General features: G+C 40.3%; 1 long non-coding RNA gene across 2 annotated transcripts in view; it reads left to right on the top strand.

Moving 5' to 3' along the window:
• LOC141756425 (uncharacterized) overlaps positions 1-18,813 on the top strand; it is a 184,319-nt gene that overhangs the window by 121,464 nt on the left and 44,042 nt on the right. The window contains exons 5-6 of one of the 2 annotated variants that reach the window (XR_012591469.1): positions 16,869-16,928; positions 17,838-17,913. This is a non-coding gene — a long non-coding RNA (uncharacterized LOC141756425). Of the gene's footprint in view, positions 1-16,868; positions 16,929-17,837; positions 17,914-18,813 lie in introns of those variants that run through there. The other variant, XR_012591470.1, reaches the window with a different exon arrangement.

Raw genomic sequence — 18,813 nt, 5'->3', positions numbered from 1 at the left:
ACAAGTTCTGTTGTTCACACAATACAGCCACTTCCTGTCTGGGTCCCACCCACCCTGACTGAGAGGAGAGGGTTCAGAGGTTGGGTTTGTAGAGCTCAGCTCAATGTCATTGCAACAGCCAGCTCTGTGTGGATTGTATCTGTGTATTATTGGGACTATTTACCACCACAAGTTAGATATTGATGCTAAGATTGTGACAGTTAAAGGGCGCTAAATTGATTTTGAAACAATAGAGAAAACGTATCTGTAAAAGTCTGACATGCTATTTTTGTTGATATAATTTACTTTTTTTTTTTTACCAAAAAAACCTAGTCTCATAATGAAACATGTTTAAATGGAATCATAGTTCCATGCCTGTGTGGAGCAGACAGGAATTTCCTGGTTTGTTCACTGGTGACCTGAAGTGGGTTTGGCAGGATGGCCTCTCACCTTTAAGTCTCACAAATTCTAAATAAGGAAATAAAGTGCAGCTTTAGATTTGCACTGAGGGAATTCTAAGCCGCTGTTGGTTTTGTATTTATAATTCAAAGCTTTTTAAAATGGTGTGGTTACTCGTGTGTCAACCTACCGGCTCGATGCACTTTTCAGCAGTAGCTTGTTTATTCTTTGGATTTCTTAACCACTTGACATTCTCTGCGTTTACCGTCCCTGTGTGATGTAGTCTACTGCTGAGACAGTGTTATGCACGTCGTAAGCAAAGCAAAGTATGTACAGTACATTAACCGCTGAATATACTTTGTACTGAAAATACTGCTGTTTAATACGCAATATATTACCTACTTATTTTTGTCCTGGTGCTAAGGTGTCTAGTACAAAGACTTCCGTTAGCTCGCTGAGGCTAACACAGTCAGAACAAATTGTTTATTAACTACTTGTATGTTAACATATTAATTAGACAAGATGTCTTGAAGCTGAAGTAGGCAAGTTGGAGTAAATATGATATATTATTTTTATAAAACGGTCACTATATCCTGACAGTAGTGCATAAGACAGGTAATCTGAAAAAAATCATGTTCCTCTGTGTCCTCCGGTGCTCCTAATGGAATCCACAAGATTTCACAGACCGGAGGAAAACAACCAATCAGAGCTGATCTGGAGCCTTGCCGTCTCTGAGCAGCTGTCAATCACTCGCAAACTCCGATCAAATGGTCAAACTAGGCAGCGCTGATCAAATATGAATCAATATTCTGTTACTGTAATGCCTATTTGATCTCCTCCGATGTGTTCAGAAACATTTCATAGTGTACTTTTTAGCTGTGAATAGAAAAAGTTTGTGACCCAGCAGCCATGTTTGGATCAGTTGAGGAAATACCAAGCACCGCCCACCAGCCGGAGCACAGCCAATAGGAACGCTCTTTTTCTCTGAAATGACCTGTGATTGGCCAAAGATTTTTTTAAAGCCTGAAAACAGAGCCATGAGGAGGTGCGGAAGTCTAGTTTTCTCTCAGAACACTTGAATTGCAATATGCTGAAAGGTTATTATGGAAATTTTGCCCAATGATGCCAAATATATTCTGCCTGCTGCAGGTTTAATTTTGCGAAGTAAGCAAAAACATTTTCATAGGTTCCGGCAATAAAACCACTATAGTTAGGTTTAGGAAAGAACTACATGGTTGGGCTTAAAACAACTATGTTTGTACAGAGAAAATGACACTGAACGTTGTGAACATTAACGAACAGCTGATTGTACATGAACAGAGGTCTCCTGGATCAAAGCCTTATGTTTGTTGGACCCATCTACCACTTCTCTCAACCACCCGGTGTGTGTCTTTTCGCTCTTAAAGCTACGTCACCACACTCCCAGCGCACTTTCCCTAAGCGTCTAATATTGAAGTAGATGGGTTTACACTGTAGCTAATGGAAAGCCTGTTGCATCTCATACTATCTAACGTCGATGGCCGTGATAAAGCGTTGGTATTTGAAGTCCTGGGAATGAAATCAGGCTGGCCTAATAACATAGTCATCTTACTTCCTCCTTCCTCCCGCCCACTAGACGGCGCTGTCACCTGAACAAAAACATGTCATTTTTGGGACTCTTGCTAAAACGACTGTCGCTGTCGTTCTTCGTGCCATGCAAATCAAAATAAGTTCCAGACTGCCGGTGCAGTACGGTGGCAAAGGTCCAGCCGAGGGGGTCAACTTCAGTTTCTCTTTTGAGAACACATGCAGACACACGCACTTCCCCCTCAGCACTTCCTCTGCCCATCAAAATAAATCAACCTCCTCAGCTTCCAGGAACAGAAGATGCTCAATCAGTTTCCAGATTGCACGCAGTGTAACAGAATGTCATTGTGGCAACAGGATACGTGTTTATGCAAAATTACAGCTGACGGAAATCAGAGGGTTTTGTGGTTACTGGAAGAGAAGCACGGCTATAATTTCACTCCTCTTCATGCCTGGAAACGAATGTTGGTTTGGAATTCACACTAATCATGAAAGTGCTGGAGAGGTCAACAAGCTGACATTGTGTCGAACTAGAGAGGAAGCCCAGTAGGATATATTTAGAGTCATCACACTGTTGATTTTCCTCTGACTGTAATCAGCTACACGACCCAACATAGTTTCCTGGAACTCCTGGACTTGAGTAGGACCAGCAGGACTGTTAAAACCAGCTGACGTGTTTGCCACCCAGCCCCAGAGCCTCAAAGCCCTGTGTTTGAATCAGCTGACACACTCTGTGGATGTAACAAGTTGTAAAAGTTTACTTTAATGAACACCATCTGCCTAATTGGACTTTCTCCGACTCGTACGCAGAGGTTAATGTGCAAGTTGAAACCGCCTGAACCACCTGCAGTGTCTTCTGATGGGATCACAGCCGATCTATACGATACAGACAAAGACTGCAGGGAACTGCTTTGAAATTCATTATCTGCTGTCTGTAAACCGTTATTATGTCAAATTGAAGGTACCCAGTAAGTATTGATTTGGTGATTTGCAGGTCAAAGGAAGTCTGGAGGTCTAGTGTAAACTTGGGTTGAGTTGTTAAACATGCAGGGATTCTCTGACACCCGTAGTTCCAACCCAGTCACCCAGCAGTTTGTGAAATAGTCACAGATTTTAATGTATTGAATCGTTTCACATTTTTCCCACATAATTATCCACATAATTCTGAACCAGGAAGGATATAGAACAACGAACGCTGCGTAGGGAAGAGTGGGTCAAATAAACACCAGACTTTCTCCCAGGAGACCGGTGTTCATGTCCCGTGTGAAACCACAAGTTAAAGTTGTGTTATTTGTCACGTAACTTAAGTTTAAGTTTAAGCTACAGCACTTCCGGTGTTATTTTTAACCCAAACGGCGATCTTTTCCTAAACCTAACTAAGTAGTTTTATTTTGAAAAGAGTGGAGCAGAAATTAACACATGCGTCACGTGTTGCTGGACATTCCTAGGAAAACTCACGCAATGCTTATTTGTAATACCTGATGTAAATTGTGAATTAATATGATCACATGTCATTATGTAGAAATGGGTGCCTGGATTCAACTCACCGAATGAACGCTTAGTGGGTATATTGGCTCAGCAAAATCAGATTTTTCTTTTTCAAACAATGTGGTTATTCATTTTGTTTAATTTAAAGGACCCATATTATGCTAATTTTCAGGTTCATACTTGTATTTGGGTGTTTTTACTAGAACATGTTTACATGCTGTGATGTTCAAAAAAAACTTTATTTTCCTCATACTGTCGGCCTGAATATACCTGTATTCACCCTGTGTCTGAAACGCTCCGTTTTAGTGCATTTCGACGGAATTGCGTTGCTAGGCAACAGCTTGGGTCCATGTGTACTTCCTGTCAGCTGATGTCATTCACATACACTGCAACCAGGAAATAAACTAGGACACATTTAGAATGTTTATGTTTAAATCTGTGTAAAGGGTCTAAATATTGTATATTTGTGACATCACAAATGGACAGAAATCCTGACAGCGTGTTTCAAACGCAGAGCTTCTGAATACGGGCTGTGTGTATTTCCAAAAAATGAAATGTTTCGATACTTTCACAGTATTTTTATAGGATTTAAGCCTGCTTTATAATAAGAAAAACATGAAAATCTCACTTTTTTATAATATGGGACCTTTAAATTGAACTACCTGCAGCCAGTAAGTATCTTATAGTGCACCCTCGGCTTCAGTGGGGATCCAGGCGGCAGGTTTTCAGAGAACAGAAAGCTTGGAGCTTGGTTTTGTTTCAGTCCTCAAAGGGGCCCAGAGGCCGTCTGTCCCTCTCTATCTCCCTTCTGTCTGAGGAGGGAGGGGGGGGGGCAAATGGTGACTTTTGACACCGGGCATCTGTTGGTTAACCAAGGAGCTCTTTCTGGAGAGTCCATGTGCAAACTAATACTGTACCAACACCCCTCCTCCCCCCAGTGGCCTCTGACCCGTAACACATGGCCCACACTTCTCAGGTTAACGTTGGACAAAACATCAACGGATTCAGTTTCACTTTTATAGGGCAGGGTTTAAACTGAGTCCAAGAAAAGTTTGGAAAAAGTCACAAGATTTGGAGGTTGTTAATGTGCCGAACAGTCGACATTTACAGCTTGTTTCATTGCAGGCAATTAGTTAATGACCTCCAGAGGATAGAAATAGCAACACTGTGCTAATATGGGCAGTAGATACTTTTGTCAAGGGAAGAATACGCAATCTGTCTTCCATTTGAACATTAACAATGTCGCATTTCCAACCGTTTTCCCTGTAAAGCTCCAAATGAATAGTACAATCTGCTTCCATTTGATCCCTCAGTGCTGCCAATCATTGTCAATCTGTGCTTTCCCTCTTAATTAAATAAGAGGTGCTCCTGTTTTTTTTGTTTTTTTTTCCTTTTCTTGCTCCGCTGAGTAAGTCCCTTTCATTAACGGCACTGCTGTGATTAATGGCTCCGCTTCAAGCAGGCAGTGTGTTGCATCTGTTGTCCTCTCGGTCAAGGGGTGGGGTGGAGGGGGGGGGGGGGGGAACGACTCACAGTCCTTTTTAACTCCTGTAGGAGCAGCGAGTAGGCCATGTGGATGGCGGCGAAGACAACGGAATAATAGCACAGGACTTGAAAAATGAGCAAGCAGTTCATTGAGCAGTCACAATGACAATGAGCCTGCTGTTATAGGATTAGATATATTCCAAATAAATCAGTTATAGCACTATAGCCTGTTGAATGGACAGGCCGAGGTTTGTTTTGTTTTTAACAGCTTACATTATTTACAGTGAAGTCATCATCGAAACTTCGATATTTCATTAATGAGATGTTTTAATCCTTTTTCGTCTCTCTGTACTGAAAACGTCATTGCAGTTGTGGCAAATAACCCTGAGCAGTGAATTTAAACTAGGGAGAATATCTTACTAGGTGGAACTGTTAATGCCACCAGTATGTCTGTGTTTCACCCACTCAATGAGAACAGCTGAGGAAGCCACTGCTCACATTAGGACGTACATGTATCGTATCTGAAATCTTGTGTTCAGTTTTATTGTATTCGTTGGAGGTTATCGTTGGTCATTGCTTTTCCTAATGAGTCAATGTTCCTGTGAATTTCTGAAGACGTTCAGGAGTACATCACAGTCAGTTTTATGATGTTTGTTCGTTGTACTCTTCTTTATTAAAGGGTAATTACACACTCAAATTCTGCTAGAACCCTCTCTCTTAGCTTGTTTAAAGGCCGTAAAAAGGAAATTCAGAGATTTGTTTCTAAAATAATGACTGAAAACATGTGCAAAGACTATGAACATTGTAGTACTGGATTGATCCGTTTTTCGCCAGTTTTGAGTTCAGGAATTTTTGGGCAGAGCTGAAACCATGGCTCGATGATGCACTGGAACCATCCTTAACATGACTCCACCCGTCTCCAGAAACCTGGTTTTTGAAAGTCAAAAGAGAAACCCAGGAAAATGACAAAGAGTATGGAGTACCAGGGCCACGAATGTCATTGAGACTACCAGGACCATAAAAGCAAGCACTTTATCCACGGCCCCGGGAAGCAGCAAGGTCCGGGCGGGGGGGGCGCTGTAAAGCTTGCGACCGCGAAGCTGCCTTTGCCAGGAAACAGATTAGAACTGAGCTCCAGAGAGCCGGGGAGGAGAGAGCGAGCAGGCAGTCGGGCGGGCAGGTGTCAGCTCCGTGCAAAGCAGCGGAACAAAAACGCCGACACATCTCCGACAATAATGCACTTCCTGTTCACAGTCTGATAGTCTGAAGATATGTAGCCTATAGATAAGGTATATTTCCATAAAATACAGATGTACCGACAGGACACAGTAGAGCACAGAGGCCGCTTCCTGCTGCGAGGCAGACGAGCGCTCGCCTGTCTGTTTACCTGAGGAGCATCAGATGAGCAGGCGGTCCTTAATGTGACCCAGGACACATTCGCGTACACACTGCTAAAAGAATGTGGCCATATGTGGCCTAGTCCACCTCTGAATGTGGTCTGAGCGATCTGATCTCAATGCGTCCTTAATGCGTCTTGAGTGCGTTCACACCTGTACTTAGAGCTGTTCACTTGTGATCCAATCACGAGGACGCATGTTAATATTTTTTTAAGAACATATGCTATCAGAATAAATTCATAGTTTAACAAAAACAAAACTTAACTCAATGCCCACATACTAGCTTTTCGTAGTTTTTCTTAGTGGATGGGATTTGTTCGCTTGTCGTGGAGCTGAGGAACACTGTAAGATGCTGTTGAAAGCTTCAAAATGGTGGCATGTGGGAACACATACTGTTCCCGAAGATCAACAATGAGCTGCCAGTCTCAAAAAGAGAAAAATCTACACAAAGTGGCTTTAAATTGACAATCTGAAAAACCTTCCCCTCCATTTCACTGTAAAGGCCTGTCCATCCTACTAGACCTGGATCCAGCCAGGTCTTCTTGAGGCTACACACCGAGTCTATTACACATCCACTTCTTTTTTTTCTCTCCGTTGAACACTCCAGCCTTCTATTCGTAATGATCAGCGAAGGCCAGGATCAACAGGCCTATCCAGGCTGACAGGGTAACACAGTAAGTCACTTTGAGGGATTCAAAGAGGGTTTCTCCAGGAGCTGGCCTGCTCACTGAGCCAGAGAAAGCTGTCAAGTGCACCATTAAGCCAGGCGCAACAAGCAATAAATCTGCCAGTAGAGATGTGTTACAGATGTCTAATTCCACACACGAGAAAGACAGATGGGATGAGAGTGAACCAGGCATGGAGGGGTTTGAATGGTATGTGTCGAGCGTAAATCTCTGTGAAAACAGGCCGTGCCTCTTCGTCCGGTGTTTATGTTAATTGTCCTTTATGTGGACAGCATTATTGGATCTGACACTGGAATCGAGCCAGTGTAACACATTTTAAGCACTGCTCAGTCATTTACTGAGACACAGCATTGAATGTTTAATTATATTGATCATGTCCCAGAGCGCTGAACGCAGAATTAAGTGTTTGTGAGCAGGAAATTAAATGCCTACTACTACAGTGCAGGGAATGTGTGAGACTCTCAACTAGATTAGCTTGACGTTAGTAATAGGGCTGGAACGATACACCTATCTCGAAGCTATCACGATACTTGGGTTCCAATTCAATATTTATTGTGATTTTTAAGTAATCTAATACGATATTACAATTTATTGCTATTTTTGTCATCTTTTTAACACTAGACCATGGGGAAAGAAGTTAAATCATACACTTCTAGAGACTTTTACTTTGGAAAATATCTAAAATAATACAGTAAATATGTTTGATTTTCAGCATTTATATAGTCAGAGATGTCCTGAAGTCAAAAATATTAGTCATTGTCAAGAACTATTTATTAAAAAACATTTCCAGCAACCCAAAAAAATCAAAGAATTTCTCTCAGAAATTAGTGGTATTTTCTTTTTAATTTATAAGGGACATGTAAAGTTTTCTACTTTTGGTGAATATAATCCATCAATCTTATTTCCATATACATACAGTATGTATTTTGTATATACAGTTCACTTTGTTAACACCTTATTTTGAAAACCGGACGTAGTCCCACGTGTATGCTTCCTCTAACTTCTCCAAGGTCGTCAGCTCCGTTCTCTTTATACATCCATGGTCAGCTCCATCGGGGCCGTTTGAATGCATTTAACATAAATGTCAGTATATGGGTGCTCTACAGTTGTAGCGTCGGCCCATTTGACCACGGAGATGAGAGTGACGGCCGGCTTGATAACGTTTCCTGTCCGTGACAGAGTTAGCATGCAGCTTTAGCCGTGATGTCTAGCTCTGCTTTTCCTGTCAATGTGTGAAACCCAGAGTGTTTCCATCCTTTACTGGATAACGTTACACATGCTGGATTTAACATCGGATGGTGCAGGTTGTATCCACGCGGACGTTTTCTGCTCTGTCGTTTCGGCTCCTTGCGGTTTGTTTTGGTGATGGATACGGAACGGATATGACGTCATGTTACTCTGACAACAACAGTAAGAGGTAACTTCCTTCTACCTCCACATGGACTCAAATAAAACAAATTTATTGATTCAGGCATTCAAAAATCGATTTCAAAATCATCTATGCAAAATAATCTTTTTATCATGATACTGTAGATTATCTATTAGATGGTTTTAAATACAAAGTCATTGTGTAACATTACATAACCTACATAATGTAGTTAAGTAAGCTATGTTCCATTTGCGATGTAGTAACGTTCTGTTGTGTCACGTAACTTAAATAAGTGAACATTGACTTTTGATTTCACATGGGTCACGAATCGCAGCCTCCTGGATGAAAGTCCTGTGTTTTTGGGCCCAACCCTCCACCCCGACCTCCTCCCACAGTCTTTATCACTCTTTATTCTATGTAATCTTACTTTCTTCTTTATTCCTGCCGTATCTACAGCCACATAGAGCGTTTTAGCTTTTAACATGTAGGGCCACTGACCAAGCTGCCGTATCTGACGAATTGGCAGTGAGAATGGGCTGAATAGTGAGGGGCTGAAAATAAAATACCTCATTTAGACCTCATTCATGTACAACCCTAGACTGTGCTGCTTTAGTATGAATTCATTGTGTCTGCAAGAAAACAGGAGGTGACCTATTTAATCTTTGGAAAGAGGTGTGGTGGCTTTCAGAAAGGTCAGTTCCTCCTTTGGGGGGAAAATAAAGAGGAGTCATTCAAAAGGATTGGAATATGAGAAGCCAGGGCCCTCTTTGTGACCGAGCACTGTGTAATTAAAACCTATAAAACCTTAATCAGGGTGAACGCTTACTAAATCATTGAAAAGAGAATAAAAAAACTGGAGGTTATGGGTGTGACTTCCCAGGAAACAAACTTTGAAAACGTTAAACAGAGATTTAAAGGTATGATATGTTAGATTTGTGAGAAAGCAGCGATGGTAGAGCTAGCTATAGAGTGACTGAAGAAAGGGAGCAGCATTAGTGAGAACAAAGCAGTAAATCAGAGAAATAAAACCTTATATTCTGATTGTTTCATGGCAGTTATGTTCTAAAGCACAAATAAACACACCCACAACTCCGCACAACCCTGCCGGATATTGAATGAATGCAGCCCGAGGGGCAGGCTTCATTCTGTCCTCTGTGGCTCAGTGCTTCTCTCGGTCAAACTCAAACTGACACACCGATAGCAGCACTCAGCAGAGGAGAGACCGAGGAACAGGGAAACACTGGAGCACATACACATAAAAACACTAGGACTGTCAATCGATTATAATAAATTAATCGAAATAATTGATTAATTGCATGATTGTCCATAGTTAATCATGATTAATTACGTCCGCCAAGGCCTAAGGCCTAGGAAGGATGTTATGTTTTCACTGCCGTTGGTTTGTTTGTTTGTTTGTTTGTCCGTTAGCAGGATTACTCCAAATGTCCGCCATGGATTTGAATGAAATTTTTGGAGGGGTGGGGTGTGGCACAATGAATAATCCATTAGATTTTGGTGCCGATCATGATCCGGATTCAGGAATTTAAAAAAAAATTCCAATCAGCCTCTGCATTAAGACCACAAGGAATAACACATGCCTAGTGTAACTGATGACGCGTTGATGATGCATGGCCCCGCCTTCTTCCTCCTTCTTCGAGCAGAGAGATACGTGTGTGGATCTTAATACATCCATGGTGTGGATGTGTGTGCGGCTGCTGCTGTCCATCCACAGTGAGAAAGAACAAAGCTGTAGCTGACGGGGTGACAGACAACGTAGTGTAACGTTATACAGACATAACAAGGCTGCTGAATGAGAGAGGCATCTGCCGATACGTTACACGGAAACAAACCGTGTTAATAATAAGCCGACCACCTCACGTGACCGCCATCTGTGATCTGTTTTTAAAATCACGCGTATGCGGAGGTCTGTGCTCTCCGAGTGCCATTCTAGTTGCAAATGAATCGCACTTTTTTATGTTCAAAATGTACCTTAAAGGGAGATTTGTCAAGTATTTAATACTCTTATCAACAGGGGAGTGGACAAATATGCTGCTTTATGCAAATGTATGTATATATTTATAATTAGAAATCAATTAAGAGCACAAAACAGTGACAAATATTGTCCAGAAACCCTCACAGGTACTGCATTTAGCATACAAAATATGCTCAAATCATAACATGGCAAACTGCAACCCAACAGGCAACAACAGCTGTCAGTGTGTCAGTGTGCTGACTTGACTGTGACTTGCCCCAAACGGCATGTGATTATCATAAAGTGGGCATGTCTGTAAAGGGGAGACTCGTGGGTACCCATAGAACCCATTTTCATTCACATATCTTTTGGTCAGAGGTCAAGGGACCCCTTTGAAAATGGCCATGCCAGTTTTTCCTCACCTAAATGTATGTTCACGCTCGCTTTAAAACTGAGCTACGCCCCCCAAAGATCTATTGCATTAATGCATTAAAGAAATTAGTGGCGTCAAAATGAATTATATTACTACGTTAAATTTGACATGCACATTATACCTTTAAATAGCTTTTTTTTGTAGAAGACAAGGGACCACCTATTAGCCTGAAGTCATGACAGCAGAGCTGTGTCAGCCCCTGTTAGGTCTCTATTTTCTTATCAGATAATCAGGTTATGATCCTCTCGCCCGTCCAGACTATGATGTCATACTCGCTGGACGGGTAGCAGGAAGAAGAACTCGATATCCTCGTCATTATATTACAGATAAATGGCTGAACAGCCAATGATAACACTGGGTTTCTGCAAATCCAATCAAGCTCCTTGGCCGATGTAGGGCTTTGTGCACCCATGAAGTTAATGTGTTTCCAGTGGAACCTGGCTGTCGGTCCGTTCTCCTGAGCTATCTACCATCTGCTGCTCTTCTGGGACTTTGGAGGACAACATTTGTCTCACGGCATGCTTGGACTTGTGCATTACTAATTTGGAAGATAAACACTAACACACAGCAGAGAGTAATGGCAAAATAATGATTGAAAGGTACCATGTATTACAATATGTTTCATAAAAAGCAATAGAACAAGCGCATGTATCCAACTGCTAGGTTGATGTTGATGATACTGCTTAACTTAATTTAAAAGATCAACAGGGGAAATTCCATATCTGATTATTGCTCTGAGCCTTTCTAGTACTTTGTAGATGACATATTAGGATTACTTTTATTTTATACCCACTATATTTTGTGTAATTATACTTCATATTGTATTAGATTAACACAAACTTTTTTGAATGTCTCCTTTTACCCAGAAAAACAATGGAAATCCGATTTAATTTGTGGTGGTTAAAGAATTGGAAAAAGGCAATTTCAACAAACTCAACCACATTCAGAAGAGTCAGGGTTATGTATATACATAGAGAGAACATAAAACACAATAAAATATAATGAATGCCACAGACCTTGCTTGTTCTGCATGGAATGAATGTAGGCGTATGTCAAATGTGTCAAAGCGTGTTTGTTTTCATCTTTGGTTTTGTGTTTTTTGCATATATTCTGTTTTTGCACTGAATAAATAAATAAATAAAGAATAAATAAATTAAGTAAAAAATGTGCCTTAAACCCATACTTAAACATCACTCTAACTTTCACTGCACTAACGAGACAAAAAATGACAGTAGATGAAAATATCAAATCTGTGCGTTAATGCAAATTCATTTTAATGCCATTCATTTCTTTAATGCATTAACGCAATTTGATATTTTTAGGTTGTAGCGGGCTCAGTTTTAAAGTTAGAGTGAAGATACTGGCATCATATGAAAGTAAACAACCTAAGGAACCATGTCATACTAGCTTGTCATGAAGGAGGATAAATAACGCTCCAAACTTACGCTAAATTTTGGGGAGGAAAAACTGACAAGGCCATTTTCAAAGGAGTACCTTGACCTCTGACCTCAAGATATGATTGTTAGGTTCTATGGTAGAGTCTCCCCTTTATAGACATACCCCAACTCGACCTCATCATGATCGTATATCTTGCACGATTGCGATGCTATCACGGTGACAAAATCTGTCCACAGACAGACAGAAATATAAACACCTGGCAACTCACACACAGACTCACAAGGTGAAAACAATACCAGTGTTGCCGTCTCGGCTGGTAACAATAACTCCTAACACCTATTTTAACCGCTTTTTAATATTTTACTGAACTTTCAGAAAATCCTGATACATGAATTTTCCATTCAGTAATAAATTGGAAAGTATTAGGAAGATAAACTGTGGCTGATGTTTGCCAGAAAATGATTGAATCTCAATCCTCAACTTCTATCTTCACCTAACAGGCCAGGTTCATATCACGACCTATCCTACAGTAGCAATTATTTCCTTCACAGGGTTTTAAAAATCATTTATCTTCTGTCATTAGTTCATGTGCAGCACATCCTGGTAGGATATAAAAGTCTCCAACAAAAGGGCTGCAGAACTATGAGCAGATAAGCACCATAATCCAGCAGATAATGTGGGTGTAATAGCTACCTATTACATGACTGTGTGTGTGTGTGTGTGTCAGCAGGGATCCTCTGAAGCTCAAAATACATCTTAAGCAGTTTGGATGTTTTTTTTAAGTCAAGTCAGGTCATGTTTTATTCACACTACAAAAATGTCACTATAAACTGTGTTCAAAAGACAGATACATGCCGATCTATGTCATGGACGTATAGTAAAAGAACATAATAAGAATGGAGAGGCCATCCTTCACAGCCATGCCAGGACAGTAATAAGCACCTGCAGCTCTTCCACAACTACACTCTCTTACTCAGTCAGTGTTAGGTTCATTTTCATGCCACTAGCACCTATAAAAAAAAACTAATAATTTTATTTTATCTCTTTAGGTAATGTGGCCGACTGAAAAAAATGTTCCTTTAGAGTTATAGTTGTTGAAATTCTCATTACATCCCAAAGGCGATCAATAAACAGCCCAGTCGCACAGCAGTTTGTGAAGTAGTGGCTAAATTTAATGTATTAATTTGTGTACATATTTGTGATGGTCAGCACAAAATCAATTCATATGTAATCCACATAATTGTGAACCGGGAAGTACAAAGAGTGGCGAACGCCGTGTAGGGAGGAGATCGGAGTGGATGGGTGGGTCAAAAAAGACAGGACTTTCACCCAGGAGACCGCTGTTTGTGTCTCATGTGAAACCACAAGTCAAAGTTGATTTATTTGTAATGTAACTTTCGTACTTAAGTTACAGTATTTCCAGAGTTATTTTAACCCAAACCACGATCTTTTCCTAAACTTAACCAAGTATCTTTGTTGCCTGAGCCTAACTAAGTCAATCTTTTCCTAAACCTAACTAAGTAGTTTGGTTGCCTAAGCCTAAACAAGTTGATCTATTCATAAACCTAACCCTAACCCCCTAACCCTAAGTCGATCTATTCCTAAACATAACTAAGTATCTTTGTTGCCTAAGCCTAACTAAGTCAATCTTTTCCTAAACCTAACTAAGTAGTTTGGTTGCCTAAGCCTTACCAAGTTGATTTTTTCCTAAACTTAACTAAGTAGTTTTGTTGCTTAATCCTAACCAAGTCGATCTATTCGTAAACCTAACAAAGTAGTTTGGTTGCCTAAGACTAACCAAGTTGATTTGTGTCTATGTACACGAATCAAATAAGATTAAATTATGACTATTTCCCGAACTGCTGTGAGACAGTGTTGCAGTAAATCAAATTGGTTTTTCGGTTGGATAATTTAAAAAAATTCTAGTGTACTCTTGCTAGATTCTTATTACCAAGCCTAGCTTCAAGGATTATAACTTAAGGATACTAAAGATGATTTTAGAGGAGCAGGAGGACGACCTCATTCACACACTTCCACACATGAGATGCTATAAACAAACACAAGACCGGAGGGAACGAGGAAGCATCAGAGGTTTCCCATCATAGTCGGTGTGTGAGAAACAGAGAAAGGGAGGTCACATGCTTACTAGAGGGCGAAATCAAGTAAAATATTCAGTGGTTACTAAAAATAACCCTGATCCCAGAAGCTCTTTAAAATTATATTCTTATGTCTTGTATATTACGTGATGAATATTTCATCATCAGCTCTGTGCAGTTGCTCTCTGCTGCTTTGAAGTTTATTTCTGTTTCAATTGACTGTTAGGTGCTCTTGCTGTGAGAGTGGTACTGTGTGTGGGGATACACCAGGAGGTTAGACAGTTGCATTATGGTTTATGAAGTATGTTACTCTCAGCTGTTCAGCCAAGGCCAGCAAATGTGGCAGAATGTTCTCTGCTGTGATTGGGGAATGTCAACTATAGATGTAGAGAGTTATTTCAGACATGCATGGTTTCAGAAATGAAGATCCTGCAGCCGGTTGCACCAGCTGTTCAAAGTTCAAATTTAAGTGTTTGCTAAGTGGAGATTTATGCATCACTAAATTAAAATGGGTTTCACCACACAAGCTCGTTCTTACATAGAGATCCATTGTTACCAAATATTTCAACGTACAGTATCCTCATACAACGGTTCATATGATATGTTAGTTAAAGTTATTTTGTTGTTATTTTGTATGCATTTTCCTATGAATAGTTTTAGGAAAAGATTGTGGTTTGGGTTAAAATAAATACAAACTTAAAGGAAAAGTGTGTGGGAGTGGTGAGGTTGCAGATTACAAATTCGTTCGTGAAATAGACACGAAATTGAATGTATTGATTCATGGACATAGACACAAATTTCATATTTTTTTCGTTATAGTCAGCACCAAATCAATTTGTATGTAATCCACGTAATTGTGAACAGGGAATTATGGAGAGCTGCGTCAAAAAACACAAGAGTTTCGCCCAGATGACCGGTGTTCGTGTCCTCTGTGAAACTTGCGGTATGAAACCACAAGTCAAAGTTGATTTATTTGTCAAGTAACTTCCGTACTTAAGTTACGCCACTTCTGGTGTTCTTTTTACCCAAACTGCAATTTTTTCCTAAAACTAACAAAGTAGTTTGTTGCCTAACTCTAACCAAGTTGATCTTTTCCTAAACCTAACTAGGTAGTTTTGTTTTGAAAATACTGGAACGGAAATTGACACGTGAATCACGTGTTGCTGGACATTCGTAGGAAAATGCACGAAAAATACGTTGTTGATAGTCGCGCTGAGCGTCACGAAAAAAAGGGAAATTTGTGTCTATGTACAAGAATCAAATAGATTAAATTTAAAAAGCTCTGATCTGCACCTCTGATTAGCTTCTTTGCCATAATAGAGGCAACTAAGGCTGCTGTAGTATTCAGAACCAATCACCATACCAAACAAAAAACTAATTTGTTGTATTTGTATAGAAGATAATGCTTATTATTTACCGTGGAGAAAAATGCCTGCATAGCTTCTTCAGCACTCTATTAATCAGCTGTCAGTGAGAGTCAGTCCTTCATTACTGTAATATGATCACTGGGGGGAAGTTTAATGCATTCCATGGGTAATTACAAGTTATTTCATGCTAATTCGTAATGATTGTATTAGTGATTTCCTACATCTCCCAGATTGAGTTAGAGAACAAGACAACATGATACAGCTTGTTGCTCTCAACAATGAATACACTTGAGGGAGTGAAAGTGATAGAGACGAAACAATGAGGCTGTGTCCCTCCAGCAGTCTTGTTGACCTGTTATGATGTCTGACAGATTTTGAAACAGATTGTGTCGGAAGTTGGAGTTTTTCCAGGATATTGGTATCTGCAGCTCTGTTGACACCAGACTAGTACTACCTGGGGACCTCCAGTAATTTATAATAATTGCAGAGGTCGTCTGTGATCTTAATCCCATGCGTATCGGCCATGTCGTGACTTGTCATGTAAAAATTCCACCGCAAATTACCTATACCAAATTTTGCCAAACACATAGGTCATGCGATAATATTTGCCCCATGTGAATCGGCATCTCGTGATTTGGGGTATTAGAAGGTTTTTTGTTTTCTCTCTGCCTTTTTTCTGCCTATTTCCCATTCGAGAATTATTGATGCTGTAATGGCGATTATAAATGGAAGTTTTGACAGCATTTGGGTCTGTGAATTCAGGAGGCTCATCTTGCTACACAGCACAGAAACCCATTCACACCGGAGCAAGAAGTCTTTGAATGAATATTATATAAACATAAATAGGCCTATATGATATAATATCTATAATATTAAATATACATAATATAGTGGGCCTATAATGTTTCTAATGTAAGTGGATGTTAAGCATGGCCTTGACATCATATCCAGGGCGTAATGTCAGTAAATTTGAGTAAAATACAGACTTTGCTTATCCTGTGCGAAAACAGACTAAGGGAATAGTACTTTTTTCTATAGTAGAATTATCCCTATATGATTGCTACATCTATGTGCAAAATAAAAAAAAAATGTGGTTCCACAAATGTTGTGTTTTAGGTAATTTTCCTCCATCGTTTCGTTATTGAAGAAGTAAAAGCATTTAAGGTACAGAACTCACCCTGATACCAGCTTCCATTTGTATCAGTTATGACAACATTGTTCTTGTAATTTCAGAGATCCGGAAATAGAGAGGCATCGCTACAAAGTCCGACAGTCTCAGCAATTAACATGATGGTGAGTCCAATTTTATCATTACCATCGGAATAATGGCTAAAACCATAATTCTTTAAGCAGAATTATCTTTATTTTTATGATAGGTTAGTGCAGTCTTTCCCAAAGACAGGGATGCGACCCAAAGGTGAGTCACAGGGGATTTTATTAGAGTCGCCAAATACATTTTGCAGAATTTCTTTTATTTAACATTTATATCTGCAGTACTCTTTTGAGCCACATGAGGAAGCCTGAATGTTCGTATTGTTCTGATAATTGTAGCCAACTTATAACACTGAATCTAATATGAAAAGCTAGCCTACATTTTGTTTGTTTTACTGATGAGAGGAAAAAAACTACAGGGTGTTAACTTAGCCTGAATGCATTTATTTGATTTATCAAACGTATATGTCTTCGACATGGCTGGTTTACGTGTTAATATACGGTGAGGTGGAAATGGTGGTAAAAAATGGGCAGGAACATTCATTTACACACAAATTTGATATATAGACCATTGTGAATTGGGTAGCGATGGTTTGTCATTTAAAATGTGGGTTCCCAGAATCTTTTTTTGGAGGGAAACACTGGGTTAGTGAGCCTGTTTGATCCTATTTGACACCTTGACACACTATACGGCATGCTTCTTTTTTTCACTATTTCTGGTCAAAATTGAAATGGAAGTCAGCGCTTGGTGTTCTATCGGCTCATGAAATATTGATGTAAAAACGTACTCTGTATGCAACAACACCCTCTAAGGTCTCCACTCTCTTCCTGGGCATGAGCTTTGAAGCCCTGTGAGTTGGTGTTCGCTGCCAACCATCTGTATAGGGAAAGGAGCGGGTTATATTTAGATCTGCATTGCATTCATGTGTAGACACCCACCAGGGGAATCATAGCTACTATCAATACACTTCCTGTCTGTGCCATTCATAGGCTCTGTTACAAGCTGCTTCCTGCGGGAGCTGATCGTATGCAAAGCAAAGGGGCGACTTGGTTCATCTTTCAAAGGTATGTTGGCGAAACGTATGCCAATTATTCTTGCTTTTTTTCTTCCAGTAATTGTTGAAAGATCACAGTTCAACCAACATGCATTCATAGGGATCTTTATATTCTATCTACTGAATCATGGTGGAAGGATAGTCGTCTGAAAATAATCCAAATCTGTGCTCAACAGGCCGGAAGGTCTTTGAGTTAACATGAACCAGAGACGGCGTGTCAATATACACTTGTTACATGCATGGTGTCCTTTCAAAACAAACTTTCATTTTCACAAGAAGTTAGTTAGGGTTAGGAAACATCCTGGCTGAGGTTAACTTCACTGACTTGCAACTCACATGACTAGCGACTCACGTGACTCAATGGACTGACGATACCGATGAGTCACATGACTAAAGACTGACGTGACAAAATAAGTCAGCTTTACTTTTAGTTTCACACAGGACACGAACACCAGTCTCCTGGTTGAAAGTCTTGTGTTTGTTTGGCGAATAATGCCGTGGGTGGGTTTTACATTGGAGTTAGTTGAGTTAGTAGTGACGGTTTGTCACATGCTGTCACTAAAGGGTGCATCCGTGCGTCTTTTTCCGATGCCGAGGGGTGCTGACCAATCTGCGGTATTTGACGAGCTGGGAATGAGACTGGGTTGATAATCTAAGTGTGGGATGTAAGGTGCAGGCATCAGAGGATGACTAATTAATGAGGCAGAAAGTCCACGTTGAAAGAGGACAACGCTGTTTGTTAAAGTTGCACAAAGGTGTTTCTCATTACTTTATTTGATTTTACACAACACTAGTTTCTCTTTAGGGCTGCACGGTGGTGCAGTGGTTAGCACTGTCGCCTCACAGCAAGAGAGTTCGAATCCGGCTTGGGGCCCTTCTGTGGCAGTGGCCCTCTCTGGTGTGACCAAGAC

This window comes from Sebastes fasciatus, chromosome 18, assembly GCF_043250625.1.
Source record: "Sebastes fasciatus isolate fSebFas1 chromosome 18, fSebFas1.pri, whole genome shotgun sequence".
Lineage (NCBI taxonomy): Eukaryota > Metazoa > Chordata > Actinopteri > Perciformes > Sebastidae > Sebastes > Sebastes fasciatus.
The sequence above is the reverse complement of the archived record's forward strand: the minus strand, read 5'-3'. Positions and strand labels throughout refer to the sequence as shown.